A 7,343-nucleotide genomic window follows, 5' to 3' on the forward strand; every position below is an offset into this window, starting at 1 on the left:
TTATGTAGATGTCATGTAGCCTTATGAACAGAACCCTACAGTGAAGTGTTACCCATGTTTTTAATTTGCTCATTTTTACTTGTTTGCCCATGTTTGCTGACGTATTGCAGCTCTTGTGGGAGCAGCAGTGAACAGAAGCACAGAGAGCAAAATAAATGAATAAATGAATGTAGAATTTCAGAGCTTCAATTTTTTTTATCAAGTACATTGTATAACGTTTTATATATCTTAATATGTTGCTTTTTTAAAGAGTCCATTAGTGAACACATTCAGGCCAGGTATTCAGAGCTCAGCCGCCACTGCTTTTTCGCAGTATTCAAGCATGTTAAGTGCTTTCAGTCTCAGCTGGCTCCAGTAATAACATCCAAATATTTCAGGGCGTACACTGCTGGTCTTGTTTGTGTTTTCCTATCACAAAGCCGATGTTTACAGCCCTGACCGGTCCACAGGACAGCGTCTACTGATAAACCCGCTGTCAACCCCTTTAGTCATTGTGTAACAGAGAGTAGAGCTGAATTTCACTCTGGTCACAGCGTGTTTTGGGTTCTGGGGAGGAATTTTGCCCCTCTCCCTGCTGACCTCCGCCGTTTTAATCACATGCTCCTTTTCCTCTGCATTGTTCTCTGTTTTTTCCCTCTTCCTTTCAATTAGAAGGTGCTATTTTGGTTTGAGTCCATTAAGCTTTTATTGGCTCATGCACCCCTCCCTCTCTCTCTCTCCCCCCTCTCCCCCCTCTCCCCCCAATCTTGTTCTCCCCCCTCTGTCTTGCTCTCTCCCTCTGTTTTGCTATCTCTCTCTCTCTCCCTCCCTCTCTCCCTCTTTCCCTCTCTCTCCATCCCTCTCTCTCTTTCCCTCTCCCCCGCCCCCCCTCTCTCTGTCTGTCTTGCCCCCTCTCTGTCTTGCTCTCTCCCTCTCTCTCACCTTCGATCTCTCTCTTTCCCTCTCTCTCCCTTCCCCTCCTGCTCTCTCTCTCTCTCTTTCCCTCTCTCTCTCTCTCTCTCTCTCCCTCTCCCTCTCTCCCTCTCTCCCTCTCTCAACCTCCTTGTCTCTTTCAATCCATCCTTTCTTCTCCTCTCAGGCCCTCTCTCTTTCTCCCTTCCTCTCTGTTTGTCCCTCCATCTCTGTTTCTCCAACTTGCTCTCTTTTTCTTTCTCCCCCTGATCTCTCTTTATCCTATTTCTCTCACTCCCACTTTCTCTCCTTTTCTGTCTCTTTCCCTCTCCCCTCCCTCTCCCTTCCCTCTTTCTCCCTCTTGATCCCTTATTTCTCCCCTCCTCTCTATTTCTCCTTCTCTCTGCCTCACTCTCTCTTTCTGCCTATCTTTCTTTTTTCTCTCTCTTTCTCTCCTTTTCTCTCTCTCCTTCATTCTCTCTCCGTCCTCCGGCCTCTATTTGAGCGGTTCATCTCGCTCCTAACAAACAGCTCTCAGATCAATAAAGCTGAGGGAGGGACGCAGGCTGGTTTCCGGGACGATGTGCGTTGGACCGGTCACGGCTGGCTGTAAATAACGTCCGTGTTTGTGGGACACAAGTGTGTGTGTGTGTGTGTGCTGCTCTTTCTCTTTCCTCAACAGGAGGATGCCTCCCTCGTTACTCTAACACTCCTGCCAAACTCCCCCGCGACCCGACACTGTTGACCACTGCCAGCGTTTGATTGCTCACAGGGCTTATCCTGTGTTCTCTGAACCCACGCACGCACACACACACACACACACACACACACACACGTACGTAGTATAATAGTGTGTCGTGTACATATTATTATATGTGTTATCTATACTGTCCAAAACAAAATTCAACAACATTACAGGACAAGACAAGAACTTTTTTAACTTTTAATGTGCTTTAATGTAAAGATATTTTATTCCAGCTGATGTCAGAACGTTTTCACTGGTCAGTACATCATGAAATTTTCAGATGGTGTAAATAGCAACAGCAGTTGTGTTCAAATGATGTACAAAAGTAAAAAAAAACAAAACAAAAACTTTACTTGAACAGCAATGATATGTAAATACCTAAATGTAATAGCAGCAAATCGCATATGTAATATATTGCTGCCATTTTCGCCATTTTTCAGTTTTTAACATAATTTGAAAATAACTGTTGCTCTTTACATTGTGTGTAAACTTCATGGTAAATGGACCAGAAGAAATGACCCAAACGTACTCGGAAAAATGTCTGGTTCCATTGACTTACATTAAAAATGAAGTAAGTTTTTTCCTTCTCCTGTAAAATTACCATTTTGGAGTTACAAGGTTTTGTTCTGACACCAGTGAAATACCTTTATGTAATAATAATATGCCCCCTATATATTAACTATGGATAGAGGCTAGCTCTGTTTTTCTAATGTTACCGCAATCAGGTCATTTTGTTCTAAAAATGGGCAAAAACAAACACGCATACATGCATGCATACACAAACATCCATGCACACCATTCCGGAGAGAAAACGAGGTTCAGCACGCTCTACTATAATAACTATAAGTGATGTCTGGTCTTTCAGAAGTAAACACAGCCTGTTCTTCCTGTTCCTTCTGTAGACAGACACGTAAATAAAGCGATTGAAGAGATTTGCTTGAAAAACGACAAGGTTTAATGTGGCTTAAAGTGGATTAAATGCATGAACACAGAACACAGCGTGTGTTTCCAAAACAGGATGTCTCTCACCCTCTCTCTCTCTCTCTCCCTCCCTCTGCTCACCTCTTTCTCATTGTTATCATTGCCATACCTTTTTCCTTTTTTCAGTACATCCTACACCTCCCTCACTCCAACTTACATTACTCACTCCAGTTTATGTAGAAGAGCCCTCAGTGAAGCCCACACGTTTAGACTGCACTCAGTGTAGAGCAAATGTCAAAAATATCATATATATATACAGACATTATTGGACATACTAAGTTTTCTTCCACTGTCTACTGACGGTGACATTATACACATACATACATGTAATAGTGTATGTATATTATACAGAGATATATATGTCACTGTTGTCAGAGCAAAACCTCTCATATCTCCAGAATGGTAACTTTACAGGAGAAGCAAAAAAAATATATTATGTTTTAATGTAAGTCAGTGGAACCAGAATTTTTTTCCAGGTTATTTTGGGTTGTTATTGTCTATTTAAAGGACAACAGAGAAAAAACTTTATATAAAATGATCTATATACACACACACACACACACACACACACACACACACACACACACACACACACACACACACACACATATATATATATATATATATATATATATATATATATATATATATATATGTCATGAATTTCTCTCTCTCTCTCTCTCTCTCTCTCTCTTTGTTTCCTGGCTGTTTGAAGTCAGTCTCTGCACTTTCCCCTCTGTGTGGTCCAGCATCTGTCTGGTCACTGGCCTTCAGCCCTGAGAGACAAGAGTCATGTGACACATCCGGACATGGAGGATGTTATTTCTGTGTGTGTGTGTGTGTGTGTGTGTGTGTGTGTGTGTGTGTGTGTGTGTGTGTGTGTGTGTGTGTGTGTGTGTACTTTTACAGAATTTATATTCATTTGTTGTTGTTGGTAAAATGGCTTAAACTCTTTTAATATGATGGCAATATTCTACAAGTTTCAAACTGTTTGTAGTGCATAAGAAACTCTGTGGATGATTCCCTAATAATTTGGACAGCTGTGCAGCATCAAGAATGAACTTTCAATGGTTTTTATATCTGGCATGCCTCATATTTGAAAAGATGTAACTAAATCTTACTGATCAAAGAGCCATTTATAGTAAATGTTGTTAGAAGAAAATAGTATAAATAGACAGTTACAGTTAATTATTTAATAACTGTTGCTTTTTCCCCAAATACTGTTAATTGTGAATAAATCATCAGTTAACATTTAGGCTTGTAGTTTCCCACCTTTCAGTCTAAACTGTATGAGTTATTTTTGAGTAACAGTCATTAAAATGAGAAGTGACAAATCTTTGAACAGCCGTATATAAAGCATCTTGATTTTATTGATTACCTAAATAATGCACTGGCAGTCCTTTTTTTTTTTGCCTCTCTCCCTCTCTGTCTCCCTCTCTCCCCCTCTCCCCCTCCCTGTCTCCCTCTCTCCCCCTCTCCCCCTCCCTGTCTCCCTCTCCCCCTCTCTGTCTCCCTCTCCCCCTCTGTCTGTCTCCCTCTCTCCCCCTCCCTCTCTTTCTCCCTCTCTCTCTCCCTCTCTCCCCCTCTCCCCATCCCTGTCTCCCTCTCCCCCTCTGTCTCCCTCTCCCCCCTCTCTGTCTCCCTCTCCCCCTCTGTCTGTCTCCCTCTCTCCCCCTCCCTCTCTTTCTCCCTCTCTCTCTCCCTCTCTCCCCCTCTCCCCATCCCTGTCTCCCTCTCCCCCTCTGTCTCCCTCTCCCCCCTCCTCTCCCTCTCTTTCTTCCTCTCCCTCCCTCTCCCTCTCTGTCTCCCTCTCTCCCCCTCTCCCCCTCCCTGTCTCCCTCTCTCCCCCTCTCCCCCTCCCTGTCTCCCTCTCTCCCCCTCTCCCCCTCCCTGTCTCCCTCTCCCCCTCTCTGTCTCCCTCTCCCCCTCTGTCTGTCTCCCTCTCTCCCCCTCCCTCTCTTTCTCCCTCTCTCTCTCCCTCTCTCCCCCTCTCCCCATCTGTTAGGAAGGGCCTCCTAGAACAGTGCTCTCCCTCAGAAACCAGAGAATGAAGCGATAAACCTGCTCGACAATCCTACTAAGTCCCAAGACAGAGAGAGCTCTCGATGCAATAATGAACAACACTCTCGTAGAGAGATGAGAGTTTTATTCACAAAGCACACAGAAGAAGGGGCAGTCCCCTCTTTATAAACACAGAGAGCCCGTCCCACGTGCTCGCAGGCAGCCAGGAAGGGCCCGACCACATTCTAACATATGTCGTAACCTGCTGGTCCATACATGGAGTTGTTTTTCTCCATCTCTGGATGTGCTCAGTTCAACATCAAAATCCAGTAAGTCAAAAGTGCAAGTGGTTTGCAGAATAAAAGAGGAACAATAGTTATTAACAGCCTGTAAGTATGCACAAAGGGCAGACACCCTTGCACCCTCAGCAGTGTCTGATTTTATTAATACATGTTAGTCACCGGGGAAGAAACAGGCCAAAGGAAAGTTAACCCTTTCACCATCCCTGTCTCCCTCTCCCCCTCTGTCTCCCTCTCCCCCCTCTCTGTCTCCCTCTCTCCCCCTCTCCCCATCCCTGTCTCCCTCTCCCCCTCTGTCTCCCTCTCCCCCCTCTCTGTCTCCCTCTCCCCCTCTCTGTCTCCCTCTCCCCCTCTGTCTGTCTCCCTCTCTCCCCCTCCCTCTCTTTCTCCCTCTCTCTCTCCCTCTCTCCCCCTCTCCCCATCCCTGTCTCCCTCTCCCCCTCTGTCTCCCTCTCCCCCTCTCTGTCTCCCTCTCTCCCCCTCTCCCCATCCCTGTCTCCCTCTCCCCCTCTGTCTCTGTCTCCCTCTCTTTCTCCCTCTCTCTCTTCCTCTCCCTCCCTCTCTGTCTCCCTCTCTCCCCCTCTCCCCATCCCTGTCTCCCTCTCCCCCTCTGTCTCCCTCTCCCCCCTCTCTGTCTCCCTCTACCCCTCTCTGTCTCCCTCTCCCCCTCTCTGTCTCCCTCTCTCCCCCTCCCTCTCTTTCTCCCTCTCTCTCTCCCTCTCTCCCCCTCTCCCCATCCCTGTCTCCCTCTCCCCCTCTGTCTCCCTCTCCCCCTCTCTGTCTCCCTCTCTCCCCCTCTCCCCATCCCTGTCTCCCTCTCCCCCTCTGTCTCTGTCTCCCTCTCTTTCTCCCTCTCTCTCTTCCTCTCCCTCCCTCTCTCCCTCTCTGTCTCCCTCTCTCCCCCTCTCCCCCTCCCTGTCTCCCTCTCCCCCTCTCTGTCTCCCTCTCCCCCTCTGTCTGTCTCCCTCTCTCCCCCTCCCTCTCTTTCTCCCTCTCTCTCTCCCTCTCTCCCCCTCTCCCCCTCTCCCCATCCCTGTCTCCCTCTCCCCCTCTGTCTCCCTCTCCCCCCTCTCCCCCTCTCCCCCTCCCTGTCTCCCTCTCCCCCTCTCTGTCTCCCTCTCCCCCTCTGTCTGTCTCCCTCTCTCCCCCTCCCTCTCTTTCTCCCTCTCTCTCTCCCTCTCTCCCCCTCTCCCCCTCTCCCCATCCCTGTCTCCCTCTCCCCCTCTGTCTCCCTCTCCCCCCTCTCTGTCTCCCTCTCTCCCCCTCTCCCCATCCCTGTCTCCCTCTCCCCCTCTGTCTCCCTCTCCCCCCTCTCTGTCTCCCTCTCTCCCTCTCCCTCTCCCTCTCCCCCTCTGTCTCCCTCTCCCCCTCTGTCTCCCTCTCCCCCTCTGTCTCTGTCTCCCTCTCTTTCTCCCTCTCTCTCTTCCTCTCCCTCCCTCTCTCCCTCTCTGTCTCCCTCTCTCCCCCTCTCCCCCTCCCTGTCTCCCTCTCTCCCCCTCTCCCCCTCCCTGTCTCCCTCTCCCCCTCTCTGTCTCCCTCTCCCCCTCTGTCTGTCTCCCTCTCTCCCCCTCCCTCTCTTTCTCCCTCTCTCTCTTCCTCTCCCTCTCTGTCTCCCTTTCTCTCTTCCTCTCCCTCCCTCTCTCCCTTTCTCTCTTCCTCTCCCTCCCTCTCTCCCTCTCTGTCTCCCTCTCCCCCCTCTCTGTCTCCCTCTCTTTCTCCCTCTCTCTCTTCCTCTCCCTCTCTGTCTCCCTCTCTTTCTTCCTCTCCCTCCCTCCCTCTCTGTCTCCCTTTCTCTCTTCCTCTCCCTCCCTCTCTCCCTTTCTCTCTTCCTCTCCCTCTCTGTCTCCCTCTCCCTCCCTCTCTCCCTCTCTGTCTCCCTCTCTCCCCCTCTCCCCCTCCCTGTCTCCCTCTCTCCCCCTCTCCCCCTCCCTGTCTCCCTCTCCCCCTCTGTCTGTCTCCCTCTCTCCCCCTCCCTCTCTTTCTCCCTCTCTCTCTTCCTCTCCCTCTCTGTCTCCCTTTCTCTCTTCCTCTCCCTCCCTCTCTCCCTTTCTCTCTTCCTCTCCCTCCCCCTCTCCCTCTCTGTCTCCCTCTCCCTCTCTGTCTCCCTCTCTTTCTTCCTCTCTCTCTTCCTCTCCCTCTCTGTCTCCCTTTCTCTCTTCCTCTCCCTCCCTCTCTCCCTTTCTCTCTTCCTCTCCCTCCCCCTCTCCCTCTCTGTCTCCCTCTCCCTCTCTGTCTCCCTCTCTTTCTTCCTCTCTCTCTTCCTCTCCCTCTCTGTCTCCCTTTCTCTCTTCCTCTCCCTCCCTCTCTCCCTTTCTCTCTTCCTCTCCTTCCCTCTCTCCCTCTCCCTCTCTTTCTCCCTCCCTCTCTTCCTCTCCCTCTCTCTCTTCCTCTCCCTCCCTCTCTTCCTCTCTGTCTCCCTCTCCCCC

The sequence above is a fragment of the Pygocentrus nattereri genome, chromosome 27 (assembly GCF_015220715.1).
Source record: "Pygocentrus nattereri isolate fPygNat1 chromosome 27, fPygNat1.pri, whole genome shotgun sequence".
Classification (NCBI taxonomy): domain Eukaryota; kingdom Metazoa; phylum Chordata; class Actinopteri; order Characiformes; family Serrasalmidae; genus Pygocentrus; species Pygocentrus nattereri.